Here is a 10,686-nt window from a genome sequence, read left to right as displayed (position 1 = left end):
GTTTGCAAAGTGGAGTCTTTTTTTTTATATGCTTTTTGATATTTCAGTATCACAAATTGACACATAATAATAGAATGAAAAAAACTAAAATACTTGTTACATGCTTACTTATACAAGGGGAGAGAGGGGGCCTTTTTCTTGAAAAAAAGAAGAAGAAGATTTCAATTATTCAAGTGGCTCCTACTCCAAGAAAGTCTATAAATGGTGGTGCAATTGTGGTATTATCACTGTTGTTGCTGCTTCTTTTGTCCTCTTTTACTAGTCCTTGTTGTTCTGTTGATGATGAAATATGTGTAACATAAGGAAACTGTAACATAAGGAAACTGAAAGGCATACAACTTTTAATAGTTCATATTTAGAAAGTCACTCAACTTTGAATTGTTCATTTGAAAAACAATCAACTTTGTTTTATAATTCAAAAGTCACTCCATTATTAAAAGTTCATATAAAAAGTCAAGTAACTATTGATATTTTACTTAAAAAGCACCCAACTAATTTGAATTAATTTTTCATTAAATTTTGTAAAACACACAACATTTAAATAATAAGATGCTTATTTTAATTATTTTATTGAAGCGTAATTTTTCTTTATAGCTTTTTTCTTTTTAAAAAAAGGCATTGTGCTGCGTGTTTTTTTATTACTTCTTATCAATTCCAGCTTCAAAAAATTATAATTAAATAGGATGAATAAATATAAACTCATTTGCAAGCTTCGCCATCTTAACAAAATAAAATAATTAACTTACTTGTGAAATAATTAATTTGAACACTCACTAATTAATTCAAAAATTTAAAACTATAATTCAAACTAACACTAAATTAATAAAATATGCATAAAAACAATTAAGATCATTTGAAATGACTATGAAGAGTATTTGTACTTTATAAAACTAATCATTTAAATCGTTCGAAAATTTGAAAGCGCGTCAGTTAATTTCTATCGGGGAAGATCAAAATGGGTGTCAACAATGACTCATCTTTGTTTCTTCGAAAAACATCAACATGTTGTGTCCTTCTTTTGGTGTATGTAGATGACACTATCATCATAGGAATCCTTCATTAATCACTAGCCTACAAAGACAACTTAAAAATTCTTTTCATATGAAAGATCTTGGTACTCTTACATATTTCTTGGGTTTGAAAGTTTATAATAATGTTTGAGGTGTGTTTCTAAATCAACACAAATATACTCAGGATCTGATTTCTTTGGTTAGTCTTTAAGATTTCTTCTCGTAGATACTCCATTAAAATTGAATGTGAAGTATTGTCGTGAGGAAGATGATCTTCTTCCTGATCCAACTATATTTCTACAATTAGTTGGGAGTCTAAATTATTTTACTTTTACTCGACATAATATCTCTTTTGCAGTTCAACAAGTTAGTCAATTCATGCAAGCTCCCCATCATCTCCATTTGGTGGTTGTCCGTCGTATCATTTGGTATCTTCTAGGAACATCTACTCGTGGATTGTTCTTTACAAGTGTTTCTCCTATTCATCTTAATGCTTTTAGTGATTCTGATTGTGAGAGATGTCCTAATACTCGTCGTTTAGTCACTGGAGAATCCTTGATAACTTAGAAGAGTAAAAAGCAAGATCCGGGGGCGGATCTACATGGATCCAAAGGGGTTCATCTGAACCCCCATCGTTGAAAAAATTACACGATACATATAGGATCAATTTTTTGATTTATATGTATATACTAAGTGATGAACCCCCTGAACATAAGCCAAAGGCTTGGCTTAGCGGTAAATGGGGTTCAAAGATTTGCTACCTTAGTGCTAGGTCGCGGATTCGATTCCAGATAACGACATTTTCCACCCTATTTTCAACTAATTTTCATTTTTATTTGTAAATAAATGAAAATTTGTTTTGTTTGAAAATCTATTGGGATTTATAATATTTTATTAGATATTAAAAATAAATTTTTTTCTATTTTTATAAAATTAAGTAAAACTTACAATGTTTTTTAAGTTTTTATAATTAGAATTTAAAAAATACATTCTCTCATACTCATTTAAGTCAAACGTTTAATTTATGTTCGATTAATAAATAATATAATTATAAGTAAGATCAAATAAATAAGAGTAATTATTTAAAATTTATAATTAAATACGATTGTCGCGATATTTTCCCATCTTGATAATTATTTTCTTGACACAAATTCTATTGCTACAATATGATCGGAGTCAAAATTAATCCTTTGTTAGTTTCAAAAATTATATAACGTTTATATACAACAATGACACTAATAAGACCCATAATTATAGGTTTAAGAAAAATATTCTCGTGTACTTATATTTTAATGTTATGTCAAACATTAGTTACTCGATTTATTGTTTGGGTTGAGGTGGAGTTGAATATTTTTAGTTGCTTATATCTGATTCGACCCATTTATAATTGAGCCGCCCCGCTTATATGGATACTATTATCGTGCTTACTGTGAACCCCCTCGATGAAAATCCTGCCTTCGTCACTGGCAAGATTGTGTGTCAAAATCTTCAATAGAGGTTGAACATCGATCCATGTCGATAGCTTGCTCCGAGGTAGTATGGCTTTGTGGATTACTTGTTGAGATTCTATTTCCTCATGAATCTCATCCTACTCCTCTCCACGCTAACAATACAAGTGCTATTCAGATTGCTACTAATACAGTTTTTCATGAGGAGGCCAAACCCATCGAAGTAGACGGTCATTATATATGAGAAACTGTACATAAAGGAGCCCTTACTCTTCCACATGTGTCCAATGATCTTCAAATAGATGATGTGTTTACAAAAAACATGGCACGACAACACTGTTGTGAACTCAAACACGTTGGTAGATGACAAGGATGACACAGAGGATGAAATAATGGAACAACACATGGATATGCCACGTAGGAGTGCTAGAAAGGTGATTCCTCCTGCTAAACTTGGGGATTACGTTTGGAAAAGAGGAGGGGTACATAAGTAAAACGGCAAGGTCGGTTAAACGAGTTAGATATAAAAGCAACATTAGTACGACATTGCAGAGCGGCGAATATGTTTTGAGTGGATTCTGGTTTCTCATCCCCTTCTTCTGATTTCTCATCTCCTTCTACTATCTATTCCAATTACTTTATCTTATGCAATTTCTATTGTATTAGTACTATTTCTATGTTGCCTTAGTACACCAGTAAATACTATCAGTGAAAGAGTTTGGCTACTGTTTATTTTGTGATTACTGTTTGTTACAAACACCATCAGTTTTTAGTAGGTAAATAGTTATTTCTTCATCCACCAGCATCGATTTGAAGGGGGATGTTAGCATGACAGAAAACTAAATAGTTGTATATATTAAAGTAATTATATAGTTCTATAAATTTGTATTATCATATAGATTTTTTTGTAGAATCAGAGAAATAAATATTGTGATAGAATGACTGATTTGGAGGGATAGTAAAATAAATTTAGAGGGATTGAATAGCAGATTTGTCGAGATAGAGTATTTGATCTTTAGGGATAGGAATGGCGGATATTTAGGGATGTGTAATCTTTATACTCTCTAAATAATGGAAATAATCTCTCGAATGCAGAAAATTGACAATGGCAACAATGCCAAACCTACTCATGGGAGAAGCTAGTGATGTCTATGAATCCAAAGCTAGATAGGAAGGTAATAAGTATTCGATGAAATAGTCCAAGTAAATAAGTATTCAATGAAATATTCCAAGTTAGATTGAACATCACCTGATACTTCAGCGTGGTTTGTTAATTTTTGAAAGAAGGGGTGGATCTTGAAGAAGTGACACGAGCCTAGAGTAGCAGCCTATTATGTTTTGCCAGTCCCCTTTGATATCTTATTAGTCGAACTTGAATCTGCATGTGGTTCTAAATTCTTCTTTCATTACATTTATAATATGTAGCTTATTTTCTCATGACATCTTGCATTCTATATCATTTTGAGAGATTTTAATGCACACTTTTTTGAGTGCTCGTTCATCCATATTTAATCGAGGCCTATATATAGCATCAAAAGAAAGCCTATAAATAGTTATCTTACTACTTGTGATGAGAATGTCATATTGCATTTTGGTTCAATCTTGGGTCCAAAAGCTCTTTAATATTGAGACAAAAAAGTTTAGGCGTAAACAAGATGAATGAACAATGTTTTGGCATATGACTTGAAGTCTAAAAGTGAAGTCTTTGTTTAAAAATTCTTCTTTGATTTTTGTAGTCACCAGTTGCCTATAATAATTATTTTGATTGCTCATTGCTAATGGCATTCAAAGGTCCTAGCATTATCTGCTCAAGACTATTGTGATGTCAGTTAACATTTAACAAGCATCTATCCCTTTTCTATAACCATGGTGCCGATGTCAACTTGCACGCACATTGGTTGAATCAACTTGTAACTATATAGGGTAGCATTATATTGACTTGTACTTTCCAGTAAAATACGTTGATAATGTAAGAGTTGTTTACATTTTAGGTGTATTCAAGTAAACTTCTTATTTGAAATGTTACTCAGACGTGTGAGATTCTATCATTTCTTCAATTTGTGAGTTCTCTTATACTAGAATTTGTTGTCTTTTATGTGTTTGAATAATTTGCACAAGAAGTATAAACACAAGTGCCAACAGTAGATACTAAACCACCATAAAACAACATAGTTGTTGATCAAAACAAGGACAGAAAAGTGACTCTGATGACAGAGGAGAAGGGTAAACGCATGGTCCCAAAAAAATAATAATTCCACGGTCAAGACAAACTAGGAATCTTGTGAAATATGTATCATTTTCTTTTCTTATTTTATCACTATCTTGCAATCTTGTATTTCGTTGTTGTGGGCGGGCCATTGTTGCTGCCTTGTTAGGAAGGCATGTCGTACGAAAAACAATTAGCATAGCTAAGAGAACATCTGTGATCATCTTATTTTTTCCTTCACAATCTTTTTCAGTGCATTCTCATTAGGCAAATTCCTTCTTTTTCATTTCGCTTTCATACTTTGAGCTATAAGTTGAAACTATCTCTTATCAAATATGTGACACCCCGTATCCAAAACAGACCAAAAACTATTTTTTCAGAAAATCTGCAGGTGCAGTCGACGGTGGACATCGACGGACCGTAGCCTGACCCACGGTCCGTCCTGCACATTCGTTGATGGAGTCAGAAACCCCTAAAATCTCAGCCCAGAAAAATTTGGTTAAGTCCTGATCGACGGACGGACCTACGGTCCGTAGGTCATACTACGGTCCGTAGTCACTGTTTGTCGATCGACACCCCATTCACCCACTCTCTAATATGAACCACGGTTGACCAGCACAAACCGTCGTTTGATCTACGGTCCGTAGGTGGAAATTAACAAAAAGTTAGGGGGGAAATGCAGTTGGGTCAACTTCAATTGATCATAACTCTTAGAACAAAATGAATTTGGTATCCCATTACTTACCCAGATATAGATAATTGAATTATCTTTCCATAGCCACCAACCTTGCTAAAATCAGACCTCCGAGTAAAAGGTTATGCCCGTTTTAGTAAAGGCATGTCGAACAGACCCAACCTATGGACCCAAATGACATACCGTCGATTAAAAGACGGAACGTCAGTCCAGATCGTTATTTGGTCAGACAACAATTAAATCAGGGGTCTTTTGGTCTTTTCCCACTTTGTTTAAACCCTAAGATACGTCATTTTTACCCTAAATCATCATATTTTAGTAAATTTAAGCCTAGAAACATAACTAAAACTTACCTAAGTCAAAACATTAATCAAAACTTATAAAATTATAAGCAAGAAATGAGAAAAAGTTCAAGAACCCTAGTTCAATAACACAACAAGGTGTCAGCAGTTCCAGCCCCGAAATCTAAGTGTTTCTCCATGAATTTCATCACCAGGTGTGTGAGATTTCACTAGTGGGTTCCTTTCACCCATTGGGTCCCTAGTTTTTAGTCAGATTCTTGATTCCCATATCATGATTAGACCTAAGGTTTCTAGAACTTCAACAGAACTTCATGAATTAATTAGTTACATTAGTTACATATTCCAAACTATATTACCATGACATAGATTATTGCATAAATTTCAGAACTCTAGCTATGTATTTCTTTACATCTTGAATTTCACATGCTAGGTCAGATTTTCAGTTATTCAGTTATGCATGCCTCAATTATTAATGCATCATTATCAGATTAAATGTTGCATTCTCGGTTTGCATGTTCAGTTTTGAGCTATTCAGTATTTACAGAAATTCAGAAATAAGCAGTTAACTACATAAATCAATGGGAGTAGCATAATACCGCGTTGGACTAGGGTTCAGCGTACCCAATTAGTCTCCTCTTGTAACAACCCTAAAAATGACTATGCTAAGTAATGTCTAACGTATCTAGAATGCCTAGATTAGACTGGGTTCACACGGATTGATGCGCGTAGAATCAGACCTCTGAACCTCTGCAACAGCCAAACCAACTAACTTGGTGAGTTATTTGAGCTAGGAAAGGTTTGGGTCCAGCCATGTAGAGCACCCGCATATGAAGATTTACCTGGATGAGTCTTAACCGGACTTAAAAAGGGGTAATCTTAAGCTTGGAGGGTCTAGGGGTAAAATGGTCTTTTTCAAGATAAGGGTAGTATTGTAATTATCCTAATTAATTAATATGGTTAAGGGGCAATTTGGTTAGAGGTGGCCAAAATTGACCCTTTAAGCAAAATCTTGCTCCACCCAGGTTCGAGCCTTGGTGGAAGCAATGATTTAATGGATTAATTGTATTTAGTGGATTATTTAAATTAATTAATATTTAATTTGCTGATTTAAGTAAAGGAAAATTAGATTTTTAATAAAAAAATATATAATATTAATAATAATGTGGAGTCCTAGTTTGACTAAGTCTCCACCTAACTCTCCTAATCCTAATCCTCTCATTCTCACGTCTCTCACTCTCACTCTCATTTTTTTTATCAGCAAAAGAACTAAAAATAATAGTTCTTCACTCTTTAAGAACTTACACACAAAAACTCAAACGAACAGCTAAGCTAAAAATGAAAATCAACAACATTCTTCTCGATCGATTGGGTTTGGGGTTTTGGAGGTGAGGCAGTGGTGTCGTGGGAATAGGCAGCATTGAAAGAAGTGTTGAACGACATTAAGGTATGTGTTTTATTCTCTCTTGTCCCCCTTCCCAAGAGACCCTTAAGGTTCAGTTTAATCGCAATTGAAAAACTAAGGTTGTCCCCGTTGCATGCCCCTGTCATTAGATCCTTTGAAATATTCAAAGCATGCGTTCGTATGTCTTCTGGTAGATAATTTTAGGTCTGGTTGTGATTATGTATTGAATGTATATTTGGAAATTATGTAAGGAATGAAAGATGTATTCCGGAGAAGTGTATTAAGTTAACTGTTTGCTGTAAATTAATTATGTTGCTGCCTGAAATTTACATGTTAAAATATTGTGTTTTTGTGTATGAAAATGTTAAACGTGTGTTGTTCATATAAGGGTAATGTTGCCGGAAAAATATCATCTGAATTACTCCAAGAATCAACATAAAAACTTGAGAGAAAGATGGATTGAAAAAGATCAAATTTCCAGCATACTGGAAATGTTGGTCTCGACCAAAAATTTGAAAATTTAGCTATGTTTTAAAATTTTCTAAAAATTGTGAGGTCATTGGGGATTGAACCCAAGACCTCACCACATGTAAATAACATAAAAATTTCATGAGAAAAACGAAAGGAAAAATAAAATTAGGTGAGTGGGGATTGAACCCACAACCTCTTGAATAGATGAGAGAGTTAGGAGAAAAATAAAATGAGGTGAGTGAGGATTGAACCCACAACCTCTTGAATAGATGAGAGAGTTAGGAGAAAAATTAAAATGAGGTGAGTGGGGATTGAACCCATAACCTCTTGAATAGATGAGAGAGTTAGGAGAAATATAAAAGAGAAAAATAAAATGAGGTGAGTGGGGATTGAACCCACAACCTCTTGGATAAAGTTAAGAGAAAAATTAAGAGAAAAAGAATGAGTTTGTGGGGGATTGATCCCACAATCTATTTGCCTTAAACTAGAAAGAGAGGAGGGAAAAGAAAGAAAATATTATGGGGGTGATGTGGATCGACCTAGGGTCCCCCAAATCCGAAAAATGCAAGTATCAAGTTTAATATAATATTAAGTGTTGCTCAAGGGATTCGAAATCGGGATCCCTTGCCCAATTCCGTATTGACAAATAAGTCGTACATGAACAAATATTTAATGAATGCTGCCTCTAAGAGTCGAAATCAAGATCTTGGCATACCAACAAGATGCATAAGTCTTGTACCACATAATCTTGGGTAAGTATGAGTCACTTAGACGAATTATGAATGAAGCCTCATGGCTTGTACATATGGATCCATAAGTCCAGCGTACATTTAAAAGTAAGCGAACCTAAGATGGATGTAATGAAATGATGTGAACCTAGGAGGTTTATGTAAGAGTGTGAAACATACTAAAAGGCCAAGTGCATTGGCATATGACGAAATGAACATTCACATAAGGGGAGTGTAGAATGATGTAAAGTCAAATCTCAAGCATACTCCAAAAGAAAGTGTTAAGAATGAATTGATAGTTAATATGTAAAGAAAAGAGTGACTACATGATTATAGGCTAGTGCAAGTGAGATAAGCTACATCTACGCCTAAAAATCAGTGTCACTAAATGAAATTTCTAAGAGAGTATATATATATGAATAAGAAAAGAAAGAGTGGCTACATGAGGATAGGCTAGTACAAGTGAGACAAGTTGTATCTATGCCTAGAATCAATGTCCCTCAATGTAAACTCAAAGAGAGCATATGTATGTTATATGATGAACAAATAATAAAAGGTGAGTAAAGATGAAACGAAAAGATGTTAAGAGAGAACGGGGTGGCACCATAATATGAGGCTAGTGCAAGTGAGACAAGTTGTACCTACGCCTATATAAGGTCACCAAAAGTAATCACCTCAGAGAGTGTTGATTATTAAGAGACAAGTCTCAATCACACTCTATATGTAAGTGTAAGGACAATTCACACTTAATACATAATGATGAGATTAGAAATCATCTAATGAGCTGTGATGCCTCATGCTAGAAGCCGGCTTCTATAATGTATGAGATGAATGTAATGAAACTTTATACTGAGCACCGATAGGCTAGTTATGAGTCGCGATTCCTTCTTTCGGGAAGGCAGGGGTTCGTGTAATTCTCATGAGATGATATTGTCCGTCCAGACGGGTATGGGTCTCCTTATATCTCCTAGTCTTTGAACCTATACTGCCAATATAGAGATCTAGCAGGGTTCAATTCCCTATATACGCTAGCATGTTTTGGTTCACTTTGGCCGGTGATTCCACCTCTTTTCGGTGTGGGGATTACACACTGGATTTCATGATGCTCACATGATCTATGTCAGTTAAGGTTAAAGTTCCCAAAGAAAGAATGAGGTCAGACTCAACGAATGCACATAATGAAATGAACGATAACAAAGGTGTTAGGATAGGATAATCAAAAGGTGAGCTAGACTTAAGTAATAACACTAGGTTATTCTTGGTCATTGCACAACGAACCCGATGAGAGCCTTAAACTACATCCTAGGTATGAGTGGTGGCTGCACTAGTATATGAAAGAATGAAAATGAAGTACGTATGAATGAATGAAGCAGACTCTGTGTTTGTTAAAGATGGCTCCCTAGTTGAGGTCCCATATGTTGAGCCCTCATTTTGGGAAGTCCTAATGTCAAGTCCATGATTCCAAGGACTCATTGCATATGAAAGAATGATATGAACTATGTGATATGATATGTGATATTATGTGTTGTTTGCAAAATGATAAGTATGATGATGCATGTTACTCTCATGGCATGACTTTCCTAATCCAATTTTGGCAAGTCCACTGACTTGACTTTGCATAACTAATATCGTTAGGAGAGAGATATTCTTAATCATGCATGTCCTTGGTATGTGCTTGCATATACCCATACTTAGTACAAGTGTGTACTAATCCCATACAACTCTCTACTTTTAGGTGCAGGTGCAGGTGAACGCTAGAGCATTACGAGACTAGGCTGAAGTTATCTGGACGTGGAGTATTCATCCGGACTTGGTAGGACCTTTTGCTTTCGAGGATGCCTATATTTTATGTTCTAGCTTAGATGTAGGCATCAGCTAGTGGAGGATGTTCCAGTAGCGTTTCTTTCACTTGTTTCAGACATTGTTTTGGTGCCATTTTGGCAAGTATACATTTAATGCAGTATGGAACTATTTCTTTCATTTGATGATCTTAATATTCAATGGTTAATTGTGAACATTTATAAGTTTAAGTAGAATGTCTTATATGAATGTAAAGTAACAAAAAGTTTAAATTTTCCGCTAAAATTAACCTAGATGAAGTAACGATGACGTATGTAGGCTTGTCTGTGACCTCTGAGAGGTCAACGACGCCGGTCTCGTCTAGGCTCTAGACTGCGGTCGTGACACCTCTGTGGGAAATCAACTTAGTGATCACGCCAGCATGCCTTTATACCTATGGCAGGGTATATTGGATCCTCTCGATGTGACGTACACATCGGACTTCACATTTAGCTCATGTGGTTTTATTATCGGTTATTAGTAGCTCCCACAATTCAGTCAGACTCTCTTGTATTGAACATTTATCAGTATATTCATTATTCAGTTTTAGCATGTTATAAATTGGTCATTGCATTCAGTTTGCTCA

The sequence above is a fragment of the Solanum pennellii genome, chromosome 12 (genome assembly GCF_001406875.1).
Source record: "Solanum pennellii chromosome 12, SPENNV200".
NCBI classification, from domain to species: Eukaryota; Viridiplantae; Streptophyta; class Magnoliopsida; order Solanales; family Solanaceae; genus Solanum; species Solanum pennellii.
This window is presented reverse-complemented; position numbering follows the sequence as displayed.